The 21,221-nt window shown below is 43.3% G+C and overlaps 1 long non-coding RNA gene across 1 annotated transcript; it reads right to left on the bottom strand.

The window, feature by feature from the left end:
• Positions 1-2: 2 nt before the first annotated feature.
• LOC112644079 (uncharacterized) lies at positions 3-10,093 on the bottom strand. Its single transcript, XR_003126107.3, has 3 exons — positions 9,646-10,093; positions 9,118-9,228; positions 3-14 (listed from the first exon to the last, which is right to left on the bottom strand). It is a non-coding gene; the product is annotated as an uncharacterized LOC112644079 (long non-coding RNA).
• Positions 10,094-21,221: the final 11,128 nt, after the last annotated feature.

Here is a 21,221-nt window from a genome sequence, read left to right as displayed (position 1 = left end):
CTGTCTTCATCAACCTATTCAAAAGATGAGAGAAAGGAAATTATGGGTACTTCACCAAGGATATAATGGATGGATGATACAATTAACATTAAAGCAGCACTATGCTCGTTGGGTGTACAAAGATAAAATTATTGAAGCGCCACTCTCTGGTCATAAATCTGGCTTGTTTGGAGGTCATGTAGACTCCCTCATCCATGTCCCTTGGGTACAATGACATGAACTATTAAACGTCTAACCAAAATTAAGGTACGGAATATAGTTTAGAGCTAGTATGCGACCCACATAGATATAAAACTCGTGACCTTGGTCTCATTGCTTTTTCTGCTTGTCAGTCAAACACTCACATTTGATTTTGAGAGACCAAAAGGCCACATTCTATGAGTAGGAGAAACCACCTTTTTGTAAGACCTCTGGTTCTTGACATGCTTACCCAGATTCTCATGCCCACTTCTAATTTGCCATCTTGCCTTTTCTCCAACTCTTACTGGCCTGCTCATTTCCCTTCCTTCTTATATCTTTATTTCCTCCACTTCACCCTCAGCCTAAAGTTCTCCACTGACTCATTGCTTGTCCTGTCGTCCCAGACCTGGGCCCTGCTTCCTCTCCAGCTCAGGTGCCCCTGCTCGGCTACAGCTTTCTCTCTCTTGTATTTGGAATTTCCTTCTCCACAGGTATCTAATCCAGAACTCAGCCACACATAGGCCTAGCTAGAGAGGAAACTATTTTGCTCTTAAGTAGATAGTTTAAACTCTACAAAATTCCATAAATAGAACTGTTTTTTTTTTCTTTTGAATTATATATGACAAGCCCTTCTGTGCTCTAGGACACTTTTCTACTCTGGGACTTGGGCCAGAAAGGGTTGATGAAGACACATATCTTTCCGACCACCTGCCCCATATTCATCTCCCTTCTCCTTTCTAGAGACCCCTTTTTTTCTTTGTGTCTTACCCGGACCTTCCTTGTGTTAAACTTCAAGGGGTTTTTGTTTGTTTGTTTGTTTCTTACCAAGGATTACGCCACACATTTTAGTTAGAATTACAGACACATGCACACATTAGCAGCAGAAGCAGCAAATTTATTTTTATGTAAGATCAAAAAATGATGATCATCTTGTACTATAATCTCTACCTCTCTGCCCCAACCTATATTCTCCTGTGTTCTGGGATCTAAAAAATATATAACTTGTAGGGGAAAGGAGAGGCTCAGGGATGGGTCGTGTAAGAGCTCCAGTCACATAAATAACACCATTTCCAGTTAGGGAAAGCTACCGACGTGATTTTACTGCTGCCCCTGACCATTAGTACCAGGTCTCTCGCCTAGTCATTGGTAACAGAAACAGGACAAAAGCAAAAAGGGGGGAAAAAAAGAATCTCTGGTTTTTAGTATACCCTGTTAGGCATGCAATCACTGTTTCATTGTTTTACTTTATTTTTCACTCAACCATTTTATGGTCACTGTGACGACATAGTCCAAACAGGACCATTTAGAAAACAAAATAACCTATAAATCACTGAAACTTCTTAAATGTAAGACCTAGACCACCCCTTTACAATAAAGCCATTTGTGTTTTTCGCTCTGGATCACTTTCCTTGGAAAAGAAACCTGCATTATTTATCTGAGGTAAGAGAAAGGCAATGAATTAATGATTTACGTGGTCACCATAAAGTTAAAAATCAAATGTCTACATCTTTCCAGACCTGGAGTCTCCTCAAGAAAGTCAGTCCTCAAAATGAGTGCTTGGGCCACGGACTGCCCTCACTGGTCAACTAGTGCATATGTGTTTCTGTGAGATTCTGAGAACCCATTGTGGGAGCAACAAATTAAATGAGAGATAGTGATAAAATAGCTCAACAATTAGATAACTTCAAGATTTCAAGTTGCATGTGGGAAAGCATAGAAATTTGTTTTGCCTATAAATGCCCAAGAGATAACATTTCAGTAATTTATTGTTGTATAACAGACCTAATGGCTTGAAACAATTCATTATTGTTCACAATTCTGAGTTGGCTGCACTCGGCTCTTCTGCTCCATGAGGTAGAAGCTGAGGTCACTCACATGGTGGTATTCACCTGGGAGCTCAGCTGGCGCTGGATCATCCAAGATGGCATCTCACCTTCCAGAATCCCTCTCCTGTGACTCTTCATCATTTAGTGGTTGAGCTCAACTTCTTTATCTAGCAGTTAGAGCATCACAGAGAGGCTGCAGCCAAGGTAGAGGCTGAGAGACCTCTTAAAAATGAGGCCCATAACTGGCCCAGTGTCAGTTTTGCCACAGTCTGTTGGTCAAAGCAAATCCAGGCCAGACCAGATCAGAATGGAGAGGAAAGTGCTTCTACCTCTTGATGGAAGGAGGAACATACATGTTCATAGATGGAGTTTGGGGCCATCTTTGGGGACAATTTACCCCAGGTGAGCAGGATAGAAAGCAGACTACTTCTCCTATACTATGCCCCATTTAAAACAGGGTGATTTTAACAGATCTTGATAACATTCATAATTAGAAAATAATAATAATAATAATGCTTGCTTCCTTGCAAACAATATTGTCCATTTTTCTACGACTGTTAACAAGAACCCCTTACTGGCCTGCCAGCAAGCCCCCAAATCCCCAGTGTTAGAGCCTTTGAGTTACATCATCTTCAGAAGCCCTGCCCCCAAATGCAAACACCTCTGTCACTGATGTAGTGTAAACCACTAAGGTCTTCAAGAGAATCAGAAATTTGCAACAAAGTGAGGAAGAGACCTTTGAGGTAGAGTTCTTAGTCCACAATCCATGGTTGGGCTTTCGGGCATCTAAAAGACCTTGAAATCACTTTCAAAATGTTGTGGTTGTTATGAGCATTTTTCATCAGTTTCTCAAATGGGGTAAATACCAAAAAGGTTAAGACTCCCTATTCTAAGGACAAGGTCCCCAATAAGTCTCACCAAGGAAAAGGCAAACTTAACAGTTTTCTTTGGTGAGTACTTCACAATGCAACACTTAACTGTCCTCTGATTATCTAACACCTTTCACTTAGGTTTGCCCCCAATATACACTCCGTCTTCATATGCGAAAGGAAAGGTCTTCACTTCTGCTTGCATCCCCCACTGGGCAGAATCCTTTAGAGTCTTCCATGTGTATCTGATCTGGATCTCAAATCATGTTCCCTCAGGATCCTTTCAGAGCTAAATGAGGCCAAGGAAGAGTATGCCTCCAGGGAGAACCCAGGGGATGAGCAGGGTTAGGCTGGCCCCATTCAAACAGAGCAACTCTACCTTCCACTTGGTCTTATACTTACATATACATTTCCCGTTGAAGAATGAATCCTGAGGCTAGAAGTTTGCAAATCACTAACAAGCCCAATGCTCTTATTTTCCAAGGAATTAAAAAATGGTGTTCAGTGGCTTTAAATATTTTTCTCAAAGTCTGGAGCCAGAGCTAGACCAGAACTGTAATTTGTATTTCCTGAAATCTCTTTCTGTAAGTTTTCTAATCAACACACTACTCACTCCCCACCACCACCAAGGACCAACTCTACCATCTTCTCAGACACCAGAGTGTGCCCTCCCCAAACTCCAATGCACATTTTCCTGCCAAGCCACAAGTGTCTGTCATCAGGAAGCAGCCAGTTGATGAGTCAGGAATTTAGGATAAATCCAGGGGGAGAGCAGCCTGGGCTGAGCACAAGAGTGGGACATGGAATGGAAGAATAGGAGAACTCCAAGGAGCCCATGGAAGAGGCTAGCTCCACATTGGTCTCATTAGTGGACGGTGAACCTTGATTCTTCCTACAGCTTTCTTTTTTTACCAATGAATGAATTCAAAGGAGCAATAAACAGCCTTTTTTCTTATATAATGCAAAAACACACGGTCCCTGATCATTTAATTCCTGACAGCTAGAAAATACATTTCAAAGTCATACACCACATTCCAAGCCTTCCAAAGTGCCTAAAGGAGAGAAATGCTAGACAACCCCCAACAAAGATATGTGTATAGATTTCTATACTTGCAGCGTTAATGGGCCTTGACTAAGACCACTGTGATTTTAATACATTGTATTGTTTGATTCCTACTGTATTTTTAAATAGAACATCTCAAAACAATTAGATTAATTAAATATCCACGGGGATGCAGGAAATGTTTTCTTATCACACTTGGGGACTTGACCAGCTCAGCTCCTTAGATTTCTTCAGAACCTCTTAATGAAGGATTCTCACTCCATCGGAGCCTTGACAACTATTTCAATCTGTCATTAGGAAGAACATTTCAGTACCTGGAAAATTTTAAGACTTCTTGAGACTTACATTTGCCAAATGTAGCTGTTTAGTTTAGGGGGAAGCCGTCCTTCGCCATGAGTGGCACACTTTGAACCCTCCTAGCTTATTGTCTAAGAATGCAAAGTGGATCGTGGTCTTGGGGAGTAAAATACAGGTTAGAAAGGTTAGAAAAAGTCACCGAGCAATTTTTATTGTCTATGTTTCATCAAGATACTGAAAGTTGAAAATTTCACCCCGTGCTAATAACACAGTATTAGTTACACTTGACTGCTTTGTTGGAGGCAAACCAACCTCACTTCTGTTCTCTCAAGCCTAAATTCGAAGAGCGGCCAGCTTTTTAAGAAAACAAAAGCTTCCATAATCTCTAGTATAGGCTGGTGTCAAACCACAGGAGTTCTAGCAAAGACCACATATTATCATGAGCTGCAAACATTAAAGAATTCTGGGGCATGACAAGCTCTAAGAAAGAAACTCTGAAAAGAGACTCATTTTTCTCCACAATGTCAGACTCAAGAATAAACTAGCAGTGAACAAGGGGTTGAGAGTTAGAAACAGAAAGACTATGGGTTCCTCAGTTTCATGGCCAAGTCATTTTGTAACCTTGGGTAGGGCATTTCATTCATCTAAGGTCTCTATGCTGGGACTGGCGGCTTATTCCCTTTGTGAATGGTGAGTTTGCGCAGCTGCATGAGAGAGTCTTTTTACTTTTGTAGGATTATAGGGCTGTCAGTGTCCACCAAAGACTACCGCTACTCTGCCAAAGCACTACAGCAGAGTGGTCAAGAGCACGGGCTCAGCCCCAGATGACAGGGCTCCACTCACAGCCTGGCTTTCTCCCATGCAACTCTATGACCTTGGACAGGCCATTCCAACTTGCTGCATCTCGGTGTCTGCAACAGTAGAATGGCAAAGATTTAACAATTGTCCTACTGCATAGGGTATAAAGGATTAAGTGTATTAATGACTTAAACCATTTGGAACAATACCTGGCACACCCAAAGTGCTATAAAATAGCCTTTGGCTTTAATACTCTATAGCTTGAGTCAAATGAATCAAACTATTTCTCTTCACTGTTTAAAGACAGTAGATGTCAGGGCCTCCTGCAGCCTGCCCTTATTCTAGCATTTCATGATCCTCACTGAGGAAATTAGATTGTTTAAAATAAATAGAAGCCCACTTTTTCTTAGAAAACTCTGGCCACTACAGTGCATAATAGAATAGGTTTCATTCCAGACTTCAGGTCAGAGATGAATTACAGAGAAGACCGATTCTTTAACTTTTTTCACTGCTTAACTACCTGGAAACTCTGAAACAACAGATCCTATTGTACTAAAAAAGCTGAATCCAGAAATGACCAGAGTTCACAGTATTAAAGAGGTAGGGAATATTAGCAATCATTTAGCTCAACCTCTCTGTTTTACAATGAGGAAACTGAGGCACAGGGCAGTACATGTCTCTGGTTCCTCTAACATACCAGAAATTATACTTAATAACTAGTGGTTTCAAAAAAATAATTAGTGGTATCCTCTCAATATATTTACCTCGGAGGCTATACTCTGCTAGCATTGCTATCACTGTTGGATTGTGTTTTTGAACTTTTTGCTTTTCATGGCTTGCTTAAATAAGAAAATCATCATCTATGCTTTAATGCCAGGAGTTACAGGAGTCATAAGGAAGGATGGAAATGGATCGTATCTCTAGAATAGATCAAGCAAGCTTGTCCTTTGTGGTTACCCACTCCCTGGAACTCGAAAGGATGGGGAGATTTCTTAACCAGTGCCCTGTATTCTGGGAACACAGGACTCAGGGAAAGTTCAACACCTTTGCCACAAAGATGATCATATCTTTGAGGATAATCAAAAAAAATGTACCCAAGCTCTTAAGACCACTAACTGCTCAGCCCCCTAACATGATACTCTTGAAAAGAAGAATGTCATTTGACTATTGTGTGATCTAGATGGATTTTTTTTCCCAACTTATTTTTATCATCTTTTATCTGACAATGACATCATTTTTCCTGGGACACCTTTCCTGCATCTTTTATCTGAAACTGTAAAAAACAAAAAGGTGCTGCATCACTGCTGAAGGAGTTCAGCACCACCTGGACGCATCCACCTGAGAACAATGAGTAAACCTCACATGCTCCGTGCAGCCATCTTACTCATCTTGTTAATAAATCTTGTGCTCTTTGATATAATAATCACCTCCCATTATTGGGAATAGAAAATGTGATGAACTGAATTTCTGGAATTCACTTGAGTCTTGAACATAGAAATAGTTGATTCAATATCAATAGATAAGAATACTCTGCCCCAAACAACATCACTATAAATTATGTGTGTGTAAAAATTGAGAGTTTGAAATTGGATTTTCCTGACTCGTTCATTCATTCAGGTTTTCTCTGCCTCTCATTGTCTTTGATTAGGCTATTTAACAATTCTGAAAAGATATAAGTCAAATTGTAGAAACCTGGTAGTAACGCAACTAACACCTATGCATAAAAATGCAAAAATTTGAGGGCACCTGTCTGACTCATAAAGCAGAGCATATATGACTCTTGATTTTGGGGTTGTGAGTTCCAGCCCCATGTTGGGTGTAGAAATTAGTTAAAAATAAAATATTTTTAAAATATGCAAAAATCTGTCCAGTGGAGGTTTAACTGACACTCCTCTCCCACTGTCAAAGAAGTCAGTTTTGAATTTATTTACACAAAATCATTTTGGCATTCCCAATGACCTATAAATGTATCCGGTCTTTGGAGTCTATTTTGAACCAGTGATAATACTTTTCTCCTTCTCTCATTAATTAAAAAGTTAAATAAAATCCTTGACAAGTGTTCATTTATATTCATATGAGTCATGATTTTACTTTTAAGAAAATCTTTGGGCAGCCCAGGTAGCTCAGTGGTTTAGCGCCGCCTTCAGCCCAGGGCGTGATCCTGGAGACCCAGGATGGAGTCCCACGTCAGGATCTCTGCATGGAGCCTGCTTCTCCCTCTGCCTGTGTCTCTGCCTCTCTCTCTGTGTGTCTCATGAATAAATAAATAAATAATCTTAAAAAAAAAAGAAAGAAAATCTTTTAATACATGTAGATAAACATATGTAAAGTTTCATTAACTTGGACTTATCCTAGAAGGAAAAAAAATCTTTCTTATTAGAGTATGTACAAAGAAAATTGTAATGCTTTTAATACATTCAAGTTTATATTAAGAGATATCTAATAGAAATCAATATTTAATAAATGACTAAAATGAGCATATAATTTTTCTAAATAAATTGGTGTTTCTAGAGCATTTAAACACAGCAGCGTATTTTAAGTGATTTTAAAATCTTCCTCTAATTTTATTTATACTCTCTTTAAAAAGAAAAAATATGTGCTATGTAATGAAAGACTTCAGCCCAATTATTCCAAATTACAAATTAGTGAAATCTTACTTTAATGAAATTTTACATATGTAAATTGATAGAACACTGATTCTTAGAATGCTTGCAATTGATGAGATTGACACCTAAAACATCAGATAAACCACAATGCAGGACTCCCTCCTAAATTGATCTCGATGGGTAATCAGCCAGCCTCTGCCTGAACACATCTATTAACAGGAAGCTCACCCTTTCGAAGGCCATCACATTCTTAAAAGCTTCTATGGTTTGAAAGTTTTCCTTGTAGTTCATCAAAACCTCCCTCCTTGAAACATCCACCCATCGGTCCTAGGTGCAGTTTCAATTTAAACAGACACGTAACCTGTCCTTTATCTTCTTTTTCCTCTAATGACACAAATTACCTGCCATTGGGGACTCTTTTGGGGACAAAACAGGTCAAGAAGAATTACCATAAACTAGGTCTCCTATATCATCTCAAAGTCAAGAGCTAATAATTGCAAGCACAGACGCCTTGGCTACTCTCACAAACTATTCAAATCAACTACTCTTTAAATGTAGAGTCTAAATCACATAAAAACTATATAGTGCTACTCTTTAGCGTTCATGGTATTTCTATAGGTACTCTGTTAAACCCAGAACCTTTGACTGAAAATGAAAAAGTGCCCCACAGCCAAAACACCTGATTCTTTTGAAACCAAGGCAACTAACAACAAATTAAGCCTTTGCCCAATTCCGCCCTATTATCTGATCATTCTAACAATGTCATAGAACCTTTTTTTATGCAGATATTTTAGAATACTTCCATAGTTTGTCAGAGAAATAGCCAGTCTACTGCTTCAAGTGACACCATGATACCAAAGTGGTCCAGAGAATTGCTTTGTTGTGGCACCCTTCATCCAATGTCAAGGCATATTAAAAATAATGAGGAGTTTAAACATGAAGACATCTTACAGTTTACTCCATGACTTTCTCCTTTCATCCATCTCTCTCCTTAAAAGGAAAGACTTGATGTATTGACCTATGACTAGAAATAGATTCTCCAATAGAGGGGACAAGCTGCAGAATGCAGGATCTCCCACTACACCGGTGAGAAGAGAGAAGTTCCTGCAGCTTTTATGGATTCTTTTGCTAGGGAATAAAGAAAATCTTGCCATTTTCCCTATGTCAGATGTAAAAATAAAAAGCATAGAGGAGAAGAATGGGGCCATAAACTTGATACAACGTATTGCAATAGAGTTTCATCAGATAAACTACGGAGACAGTTTCGATGATGCTCTTGTCAGAAAACACATGGTACGATACACTGTATATGTGCCAGATAGCTTCTGCACTTTCAGAAATGTCACTTCTAAAAATGTCTATCCATTTGGAAAATAAGTATGCAATAAATCTGTAAATATTTATTATAAAAGCAATAAGAAAACAGTAAAGAATGAATGCAGTTTCTGACAACACTGCATAAGCTGTTAACAACAGACCTTTGGAGCCGGCAGTTCTGTTTCTAGATCAGGGGCCAGGGCTCGAATGTTGCAGTAAATGGGACCACATCAATGCATTCCGTAGCCGCCCTCCCATGCTAGGAGGTCCACCTAATCAAGATGCCAAAAGATGAGATGTAAAACGTATAGATCTTGTGTTTCTGAATCCATATGTCTTACTTGATCAATGAACCAAAATAGCTACTCTTTGGAATTGAAAAGCTGTAAGAACTTGCTGCTGTTCTTTTTTGTTTTCAGTCCTATAGGAAAGGACTGGGAAACGAGAATGGGAAGGGAATCTCGCAAAGATGAAAGAATATTCACAGTTCTGCGGGGACTTGGGCCACCCTGAGGCTATTCTTTGAAAGCACCCCTTTTCCCTGGGCAATGACCTCCCTGTTTTGCCTGGCAACCCGACCCTCCTCAATGGATGGAGGAAGGATGCTTAGGAGCTAGGCGCTGGACGCATAAGGTATGAATGACTTCCTCTGTAAAAACAAAAACAAAACCTGTTTCATATTGATTCACCTTTTCTAAATAACCGTCTTCTGGACATCTTAGCTCAACACTTCTTAACTTAATCCACAGAATTAGAACATCTGCTCCAAATCGAAGATTTACAGAGGGAATTATACCTTCTCCATCTAGAGATTGTTTGCTTCTGATGTCATTCTTGATTAGATGATTTTGGAATTTTGATTGCTTCACATTAGATCATTATGATTTCAAAATGCAGCTTGTAAATGTATTCAGTTCATCAAGGGCTATAAATATAAATCTTCAACTACAGACTTCTCCCTTGCTTAGGTCCTCTTAGATGTTCTCAGGTTCGTGGGAGACCAAAAGAAATATCTCCAAGAAAAAGTGAGAAAGTTCTATATTAGAAATAAGTTTCTAAACATCTAGTCTCATATTCAGGAGTTTTACAATCATGAGCATTTTCTGGTTTTACGTTTAAATTAATGGCTACAGGATAGTTAAGGTTGGCTCTGGAAAAAACATGTAAAAAAATGTAAGGACTACTCATGCTCTGTTCAGTCAAACAATTACATGATTAGATAGTAAAATTCCTCTAGATTTCTCTACATGGTTTTGGGTTCTACCTTTGACTTTCTATTCCAAAGGAAACTATCCGTTTCCTATTAGCACATCCTCGCAGTGTAGTGAGATTTGGATTCAACATGGCAGGGGAGGAGGGTGTATCTATTGATAGAAAAAAAAAGAGAGAGAGAGAGAGATTTCAAAGTTCCTGAATTAAAATTCAATTTAATGTATTTTAAACCCCAAATTCCCTGGAACTTGAATTACTTCTGTCCTGATTTTAATCAAGTATATATACTCTAAAAGTGTTTAGATTCTATGATTCTACGAGCATTATGTGTTTTACATGAAATCATGTCCCTGCTCCTATTTGCGTTTAAGAACTATAAGAAACAGAAATAACAGGATGTGTACCAGCAAGCTGGTGGGTCAGTTTGCAGGGGAAGGAGAAAGAAGCATCGTTTATTTCCACAAGGCTGCAATTCAGCATGAAAACTAGCCTACCTGACATGCAATTATGTGTCATGAGTTACAGTGGTAATTAAGTCTCTAGAACAGCAAGCTACCTCGAGAACCCCCTAGGACTTCAGGTGGCTGGCTCCCAACTCTGAATCATCTAGTACTTCACTGTGGATCATTCATCTACATCAGTCCTTTATTTATCACATCCTAAGCCAGGGGACTAGGTTTGGCTCTAAAGCACATTTTCTTCTTTGCATGCCTACCAGCCGATGCTTCCATTTCCTGAACTTTCTTTTCAAAGGAAGCCCAATACCCCAGATGGGATAAAACTGAGCGTCTTCATCATTTTCTTTTCTTTCTTTGCCACCCCTCCTGTCTGCCTGACCAAGGGAGTGAGCCAATGCCTTGGTGAAGGGCAGTTACATCTACTGCTTTTCTGTCACCCATGCACCTCCTGAGAGTTGATACATATTGCCAGTAGTACTTTTCGTTCATTCATTCAGCAAATATTTATTGATGCACCAACAGCTGAAGCATGTAGAGTAATTATCTGAGGAGGGAGAGAAATAAGGAATCAAATGAATAAAATGAGAGCCATAAATCCCAAGGGAGATGTGCTTTTACAGGAACACCCATAAAGCCAGGCTGTCTTCTAGCCTCTCCTCTCTGTGTGGCCCCTCTTTGAATTTGGCAGCGCTACCCACCCCTCTTTGATGGAGTCATATGTAAAGAGTTAAGCATCAAAGAGGCATCATGTTATAGAACGTACGAACTTTTTATGTACTCACCCAATGGGAATATTAAAGAAAAATGGGGGAAGAAGAGCTCACACCATATCCAGTAGATCCATGTCTTGATGCATGACAGGCAGGAGAAAATCAGTCCAGGTTGTGACTGACGTGCCCCTTATTTGTACTCTAGGCCCCATTAACTTATACTAGCAATTTTGCAGAAGTCATTTCTTCTGCCAGATGGCGGCCCAAAAAGTAGCTTTCTTGAGGAGTGAGGGAAGTCGCTCCCTACTTCCTCCCTTGGCATCCCCATCTCACCTCGACCCCACAGGCTGGGACTGGGCTGTGGGATCCATGCAGACCACGATTAAATGACTCATCTCCTTAGCATGACTGGATTGTAAAGGTTACAACAACAGGAGCAGGGCCCCAACTCCGCAGTGGGTATTTGTCAAAAGTGAGTCAAGATAATAGGGGACCATAGAAGGGAGAAGCTACTCTTGGGTCACAGAAGTGTTTGTGACCTGAGGTGATACTCAATTGAATACTTCCAATCCGCCCTTTGGAGGAATTTGACCCTTAAAACAGAATCAATTCTTGGTTTACTGCTAGTTACTCAGTCGAGACCACAAACTCAACTCTGCGCATGACTTGGCCAATCGTAATGACGCCCACACCTCCTGTCAAATCGATCGTGAGCCTGCTAGGGTTCCCCGGGTCCTTTTGGTGCTGCCAATTACCAGAGGCAGTGAGACAGTAGCCGCCCCAAACCTCAAAGCCAAATCCACTCAGAAATTTCAGAATCACCAAGAAGAAATAAAATAAAATAAAAATCAGCAAATTTCTTAAGTGATGATTCTTATGTAAGGAAGGCATATCATAATATAAAACAAAAACAGCCTGTCACAATCTTTTGTTGCAGAAAAAAAAAAAAAAAACGTTGGGAATTGTTCAATAGACAAGAAAAAAAAAAGAGGAGGAAATTATTAGAGATTTCCTTTAAGGTTGCTATAACAGATGAGTAGCTCTAGAGGATTATGGGAAATAATCGTCCCAGTAAATGACTCAGAAACTAATAGTAGGAGAGAGGAGCTCAACATTTGTTAAGTGCTAGCTTATGTCAGGCAGTATGTGACTACACAGATCACCTTATTTAATCCTTAAAACAGCCTTATTTGGTAAATATTACTATTCTCGGTTCACAGGAATATTGGGATTTGGAAAATATTAAGTGTAATATTTAATATGTCATATATAAGTCCTGTGAACATTTGCTGAGCATTTGTCCTTTTTTGGCTCCCTGGCAAACAAGCCTTGGGACTATCTGAGAGACCCTCCCCGAGTGGTTCCTGATGCTCCTATTAAAGCAACGGAGGCAGATACTCCTCCTCGTCTCACTGGTGCACAGGGCACAGGAGTGTGGCAGGTCGGTTTGGAAACTCTAGTACTTGCCGCCTGAGTGTAAGATGCAAAGGTCGCCCAGTGGGAATATGAAAGTAAAATGAGGGAAGAAGTTCTCACACCATATGCGGTAGAGTCGCGTCCATGGCAGCGTGGAAAGCCTGGTTAAACGGCAGCACTGAAAATTCGATGGCACAAAAGTTAACAATAAACACTGTGTATGATTAAATCCCAAGAAGGCACTAGAAGCAATCGGTAGTGGGAATTCTAAAGTAGAACTCCTGTATGAGTTAGAACAGCCAGGGAGAACCCGATGAAGAAGTTGGGGCTTCATCACACCTTGGAGTGAATGTTGGATTCGGAGAGGCAAGGTCTATACTGATCACAGGAAGCCCACATGAGGATGAGCGTGGGATGCTCCAGGGCTCTGCTTTGAACAGGAATGACCCTGGGAGGGCCAATCAGAGGTTCAGCACCAGGGTAGAAAAGCCCATGCCCATGGGGGTGCCACTGAAGGCCATTCAGCCAGGGACAACGTAGAGGGGAGCAGTGATTTCAAAAGACGGAGCAGCGTCAGGCAACATGAATTTAAGGGTGCAGGGACAGGGCTTGTGCTTCGGGAAGAAGAGCACCCGACTCAGATTCTCTGTGGAAGAGGGGCCCCAGTTCTAGATGCCAGTGACATGCTGAAGACACGAAGAAGGAGCTGCTATAGGCAGGACTGGCTTGAGGGGAAACCACCAGGGTGGAGAGCCAGGAAGAGATAGGAGCTGAGGAGCTCCTCCTCTTTATTCCTTTCACGGGGTGGCCCCCAGACTCAGGGACGGTTCAACAGTCCAGAGGCTTCCCGAAGTGCCACCCCCCACACCACATCCCCAGGGTACCAAAGCTGAAATCAAGTCTCGGCCCCCAAACCCTGGGGCCCATTAGTCCTCACTAAATATGGCAGCCATGTGTCTCCACAGGCTCAGGATCAGACAGTCTGCACTTGTATTTTTCTTTAGAATTGGCTAAGACAGTTATAACCTCCCCTCTTCTCCCTGAGGGAGGGACTTTGGGGTCCAGAAAACTGAATTGCTCTCACGTTGCAGATATGAGACATTTGCCTGAGGAAGAGCCTAAGGACCACACTAGGTGGACTGAGGACGCTGGGGGCAAGGGCGCAGAGGGATGGGGGTTTAAGATTTTGAAGACCAGGTAGGCAATGCACAAGAGCTGTGTAAAATATAACCATTGGGGAAAATAGATAAAGGGTCCAGGGGACCTCTCTGTACTCTTTTCACAACATTCTGTGAATCAGTACTTATTCAAAAATAAAAGTTTAAAAAAAGAAAAGCATGTTTAGATGTCAAAGAGGGGAGATGTGAAGGGGGGAGGTGGGGAGACTGGCAGGGTAAAAAGCTCAGAGGAGCCGACCTCCAGGTCAGAGGCCCAGGCAAATCTTTCTCCAACTCTTCTGGAGACATCCCCTGTCCCCTAGGTGTCCAGCTGCGGGCCTCACCGTCTCCTCCCTCCCTAGGCCCTACAGGGCTGGCCACGGCCTTCAGGGCCCCAGCACAGGTCTAGAGTGAACCGCTGTAGGGCCGGAGTGTTCTGGGTCTTCTCTTCATGCGTCAGTTGCCATGAACAGCAGAGGGCCACCTCCGAGAGTTGTCTCAGGCCTTCTCCTAGTTCATGAGCCAAGGTCCCTGACTGAGCCTCCGAGCCCCACAGGCCCCCAGGCCTTGTGGAGGACTCAGCAGCTGGTGGGAGGAGCAGAGGGGGGGTGGACGGGCGGAGCTCTACTCTCAGCTCAGCGGGGTCCCTCACCTCTTGAGGTTCTAGAGAACCTCACCTCTTGGGCCGTCTGTCTCGTTGCCTGTAAAGGAAGGTGTTCAACAACTCCTGAAGGCCTGAGCCCACCCTGAGAGGCCAGGATGTCATGAGTTCCATGCTTTTGAGCATGACCTGGCGTACCCCACCTAACACTGGAGAGCCAAGGCGAGTAGCAAACACGCAGCCCTGGAGGAACGAATCCGGCCCCCTGCGAGCAAGCAGTGAACCAGCCTCCCAGACTTGGCATCCGAGTCCTGCTGCCCCCACCCGTTCCCAGCCGGCCCCCTCCCCCGTGACACTCTATCCTGATCATCAAGACCCAGAGATCTCCACCCAGGGCCTCTCCTTGGCCTCGGTCAGGCCCGGCCACAAAGGCCATTTTCACGCCTGCCCTTCTCCCCGGGTCACACAACGATCTCCTTGAGAGCAGAGATGCTCAGACTCTGGCGTGTGTACCCACGAACGGCAGTAGTAGGGGCTCACTGAGGGTAAGCCCAACGAAGAAATGCACGGCCGATGCCAAAGAACTCAAACGGAAAGGAAGCAAAGGGTCACCTCAGTAGCTTATCCGAAAACCCCCACGTCTGTTCAGGGAAGGAGCAGTCTTACCAGAGGAAGACACATTTCTGGATAAGTAATCAGAAATGCATGTTGTACTCCACATGAATCATTTTGCCAAATGAAAGATGAAAGCCGCACAAAATAGACAATTACGGCGGCCTGAGTCTCTGGGCTGTAAGATGAGACTAGAGAAACATCTGCCGGGCCTGACAAACACAGCTACTCAGGCCAAGCCTGGAGCAGGGTCTCTTCCTTCAGGGGCTGCACTTAGGTTCAGCTGATCCACTTTAGGAAAAACCACAGTTATGAAAGAATCTCAGTTTTTCACTCAGTTCGTGGCGTACTAACAGATCAGCGTCCACTCCTCACCCGGCAGGCCCATCTCTGACTTGCACATGTGCTTGGGTGAGTCTCCTGAAACCAAAAAAAAAAAAAAAAACTACATGACTATTGCAGAATGCATTCAAAAATCCACAATTAGGGCCACCTGGGTGGCTCAGCAGTTGAGCATCTGCCTTTGGTCCAGGGTGCGAACCTGGGGTCCCGGGATCGAGTCCCCCACCATCCCTGCATGGGGCCTGCTTCTCCCTCTGCCTGTGTCTCTGCCTCTCTCTCTCTGTGTCTCATGAATAAATAAAAAAGATCTTTAAAAAAAATCCACAATTATTCAAAAGGTGTCCAAGCTCCTGCACATTTGGGCTGATCATTGAAAGTTGACTGGGTTGTAAAAGGAACATAAAATATCAAATACCCTCTGCTGCTACTCCCTCCCAGGGCTGATGGTTTGTGAAATCTAAAACGAGCTTGCTTCCTTCTACTATCTTCCCTGCCCCCCTTTGTTTCCCCCTTACCAACAAGACCTGGCAAATACATGCCGTGTGTGGTTCTGAACTGGATCCTCTTGCTGTCAAGGACATTGATGGGACAATTGGAAAAAATTGAAAAAGGTCTGAGGATGCGATACTAGTAATGAATCAATGCTAGATCCCTGATTGGGGGGGGGGGGCTGTATCCTACGACATTGGAGAACGTCCTGGTCCGTGGGAATTGCACACGGAAGTAGAAGTGATAGGACGCCAAGTGGGCAGGCATCTTGCTCTCAGAGGGTCAGAATAAAAAAGCTCTTTATGCTATTCATGCAATTTATAAGGTGAAAATTATTGTAAAGAAAATAGAAAAAAATTGAAAGTGATAATATTAAGAAGGAGGAGAAGGAAAAAGAAAAGGAAGAGGCTGAGAAGAAGCTGACCCGTGAGAGTCTCTGAGTCTGCTTGTCTCTCCAGCACCGTCATGTGGGTGCTGATCCCTAAGGTGTCCGAGCCAAGTGCTGGCCTGACAGCTCCATGAACTGTCCGTGAAGTCCCCCCGCCTCACCACCCCTGCCTGGCATCCCTGGCCCCGCCACTGCCCCCAGAGCTACAGCTCAATCAGGGGTCTGATTCGGAGGCTTGGCCCTCATGCAAAGTCATGCCACCTTCTCCCGGTGACCACTGGGCACATCTTCCTCCTTCCCCCTGAATTCCAACCCTGCACATTCACAGGCCTCCTCCTCCAGAGTCTCCCCAAAAACTACCTCAGTGAATTTCTGTCTCTCCCAGCCTCTCCTCCTTGACAAACCCTGGGTGCCAGCAAGCTGCTCCCTTCCTGCCCTCCAGACAGAGCTTGGAAACCTCTGCCCTCCCCTCTCTGGAATGCTCTGTCCTCAGGATCCCCCCATCCCTCAAGGCACATTTCAAGGGCCCCCCACTCTGTGAAGCCTCCCCTGACCTGCCCAGCCGCCTCTGAATTCCAAACTACTTGGCGTGTCTCATTTGGCTCTAAACGCACATGGCCTCCTATTGCAGTCACCTTTCTCCTTCAACGTCTTGGATCCTCCACTAGGTGGAAGTTTTTTAGAGAGCGGGGATCATGTCTCCTATCTCTACAACTCCCACCATGACAAGCACTGGCCCGCTACCAAGCAGAAGCAGTTTGCTATCCTTTATCAGCCTCTCCTTTCTCAGATCACTAATGTCAGCTGTCATCAGTAATCGTGGGACACGCACAGAAACACACACACACACACACACACACACACTTCAGCTGAAAGGGCAATCAACGATATGCCTTTCGCCCCTCTTAATTCTCACTCTGAGCCAGTTAGATCCAATTTGTCCTTTAAAACGTGAGAAGGCACTTGCTGGGGTGCTGGGTGGCCCAGTCAGGTAAGCATCTGCCTTGGGCTCAGGTCATGATCCCGGGGTCCTGGGATGAGCCCCTCATCAGGCTCCCTGCTCAGCTGGGAGTCTGCTTCTCCCTCTGCCCCCTCCCCTTGCTCATGCTCTCTCTCTAACTCTCTCGTTCTCTCTCTTTCTCAAGTAAATAAAATCTTAAAAAAAAAAAGAGTACTTATAAATCCTTCTCTCTGATTCAGTCTGAAAACTTAGGAAAAACTGAGGATGTTTCGGAATCTATCAGCCACCCCCTTTTGCTTAAAGAAGCTCCATTCCCATCCAGTTCCCTCCAGGAGCTTGCTCTGCTTTGCTGGCCCACTACCGTGGCAGCTGCTGGCTACGACACGATTCGTTGGTGAGGTGATCGGCTCTCAAGGGAGTTTCATGATAAGAGAAAGCTAAAGAATGAAAAATCTACGAAGCCCCATAAATAGAAGTCAAAGAAGCAGTTAGCTACTTAAGGCAGCTGTTGATTCTACTAGCTCATTCCTATCCAGATACCCCAGAGATAGGGACTACTTGAGGGCCAACGAACTAACAGACAGGAGAAAGAGAATAATCTTCTCAGAAGGCAGAGCAAGAATGAATTGTGAAACTGGGGAGAAAACTGTGCCTCTAAAGAAAAGAACGATTTCACAGATTTGGGGTGTGGGGTGTATCATGAAGCGCAGCCAAACTCCAGAAGGTACGTCACTGGGAGAATCAGCAAAAGGGGAGGCGAAGATGAACTACTGGAGCCCAACCCACAGCAGAGGGGGTCCCCAGGTGGGTACGGAAAGCTCTTGAGGACACAGCTGTCCCTCTTGGCAGAGGGCAGCATTAGCGTATGCCATCTTCAATATCTAGGATGCTAATTCAGGGTTGCTCAAGGAAAACCGCCACGTTCGGACCCATCTGTTCTTTACATCTCAACGACGATACTCATTGCAGGTTTAAACACAATTTCCAATACAAAAAAAAAAATTTTAATGTGACCAATCCATAAAACAGACTCTTAACTATAGTCTAAGTTTATTTGATAACATTTAATACATCGGTGTCGAAATGGCAAATTTAATGACCTGGGAAATTATTTGGTGAGATTCCGACATAAATCGCTCTTGGGGTAGAGCATGAACTCTTGAGCTTCCCATTATATTTCAGAATCCTTCATAAAATTGGTCATTCGGTGACTCAAAAGAGTTCGCACAGCCTCATAGAAACCTTTTCAAAACTCATTCTGCCCATCAGCTTTTGCAGCCTGCATGAGTGGCGGTGGCCAGCACACCCACGTCCCCCAAGAGAAAGTAGTTATCCCTCGACTTCAGACCCATCCAGCCAGGAATGAGTCACTGTCAAACCATACCACCACTCCAACTGGCACAGAGGTGACTCTTCTACTCTACTACCTCCGTCTACATGATCTCATCTGAGCCCTCAGTTACTCTTCCGAGGATAAGGACAATGAATATTTAATGAACCATATGCAAAGCACCACACTGAGTAAACACACATTTTCCTTCATTCAATCTGAACAAGAACTCACAAGGCCGGTGTTCAAATCCCCCTTATTACAGATGAGGAAACTGAGACTCGGAGAGGTGACATGTCCAGCATGTCCGTGGCTAGTAATGGTCAAGGCAAGATGAATAGTTGGGTCATTAGGCTCCAAAGCCCACAGCTATGTCCCTGGGCCATGAACAGTCAGCAGATCGTGTCAGATCTGTCTGCTTTGCTACTGTGCAGTCTTGCTCAGTTCTGATGGGACTTCCTCTAGGCCTTTTGCATAGACGACATGAGTAGTTTGGAGGAAGATGATCAGCCTTCGAAGAGCCGCAGGCTAAGTGTCCACCTCCATTCTTCTGGCCTGAGGGGGGTAGAAGTGCTGTTCTAATACATGATGCTGATTTTGTGAGCAAGAGAAACGGAGTGTGACGTAGTAAGAAGAGACTCTCTCAGGTGAACAAGGCAGCAGGTTGGGTTGGCGGCCACCTTTGGACCAAATGCCATAGGTTTCTGAGTACTTGTGTCCTCAAAGCCACTTCATTGTTCCCATTGAGAACCTTTATTATAAGGCAAAATTTCAAACTTCTAAGAAAATTTTATACCAATAAAATATTATTTATAAGTTAATTATAAAATTATAAAAATAAATCTTTCTAAAATTATAGCCAATTGCATTTTCCAAAGGTCGCCAGAATGATACTTTCCATCACCTGTACTCTACTTACCAAGTGATTTGGACCCCCTTCCCATTGAGAGATGGGGTCTGTGTTCCCTCCCCTTGAATCTCTGGGGGGAAGAGAGGTTATGTGACCTCAGGTTAGGTCACAGAAGGTAATACATTATTCTTTAGGACCCATGCCTTTGGAGAGTGAAGCTCTCATGTAGCAGTCTGACTACCCTGAAGCCACAGGAGGGGCCCTGAGATTATATGAAGACAGAGCTACCGCATTGCTGCCAGCTTCAGCTCAGACATACCTATCTGCAACATTTTCAACCCAGCGCCCAAACCACTCAGCCAGGTGCCCCTCAAATTCTTGACCAGAGAATCCATGAGCATAATAAAATGATCTTTCTTGTTTTAAACCACAATGTTTGGGGTAAATTGTTGCACAGCAATAAATAACCAGAACAAAAAATATTCTGATGAACTGAATAGACTTTGCTTCTTCCAAAGATTAGTCCAAATGAGTAAAATGATCATTTCCTTTTGATATGTCTATAGATTTTTTTTTAATCAGCATCTTCTACATCTGTGAATGACAAGGTCAAATGACCTATTTGAAAAATCTGTTATAGATTGAGTTTTGTTCCCAAAAATTCACGTCTTGAAGCCCTAACTCCCAACATAACTGTGTTTGGAAATAGGGCCTTTAAGAAGGTAATTAAGGGGATCCCTGGGTGGCGCAGCGGTTTGGCGCCTGCCTTTGGCCCAGGGCGCGATCCTGGAGACCCGGGATCGAATCCCACGTCGGGCTCCCGGTGCATGGAGCCTGCTTCTCCCTCTGCCTGTGTCTCTGCCTCTCTCTCTCTCTGTGACTATCATAAATAAATAAAAATTAAAAAAAAAAAAAAAAAAAAAAAAGAAGGTAATTAAGGTTAAATAAAAATCATAAATGTGGGGCCCTAATCCAAAAGAACTGTTTCCCTGTATGAAGAGGAAGAGACACTAAGTGTGTAGGTGCACAGGGAAAAGGCCATGTGAAGACACAGGGAGAAGTTTGCCATCTGCAAGCCAGGGAGAGAGATCTCACCAGAAACCAGCCACACCAGCACCTTGCTCTTGGACTTTTAGCCTCTAGGACTGTGAAGAAAAAAGAAAGAAATTTCTGTTGTTTGAGCCCCCTGCTTGTGATATTTTGTCAGGGAGGCCCTAGCAGACTATACAAGATCTTTCCAACCTTCCTAACTCCAGTTATTTTTCAATGATTCTGTTTGAAGTGAAAAAAAAAAAAAACCCACAAAACAAAACATTATCAATCATGAATAACTCTTTGGGCATTAATCTGTCTAAACTTTTCCAGTGGGAGATCTGATTCCATTTGGGTAAAAGAAGAGAGAAGGTAGTAGTGAGGTAGAAGGAAGGAGAGGGACAAGCTGACTCAGGGCTTGATCCCAGGACCCCAAGATCATGACCTGAGCCAAAACCAGGAGTAGGACACTTAACTGACTGAGCACCCAGGTGCCCCAGGCACCAGTTTTAAACATACAGTTCACTGATCTTTCAAGTAAATTTGTATAGATGTGCAATGATCACAACAATCCAATTTAAGAACATTTTTATTGGGACGCCTGGGTGGCTCAGCAGTTGAGCATCTGCCTTCAGCTCAGGGCGTGATCCTGGGGTCCTGGGATCGAGTCCCACGTCGGGCTTCCCTGCAGGGAGCCTGCTTTTCCC

This window comes from Canis lupus, chromosome 1 (assembly GCF_003254725.2).
Source record: "Canis lupus dingo isolate Sandy chromosome 1, ASM325472v2, whole genome shotgun sequence".
Classification (NCBI taxonomy): domain Eukaryota; kingdom Metazoa; phylum Chordata; class Mammalia; order Carnivora; family Canidae; genus Canis; species Canis lupus.
Note: the sequence above shows the minus strand (reverse complement) of the source record. Positions and strands in the feature narration are given on the sequence as shown.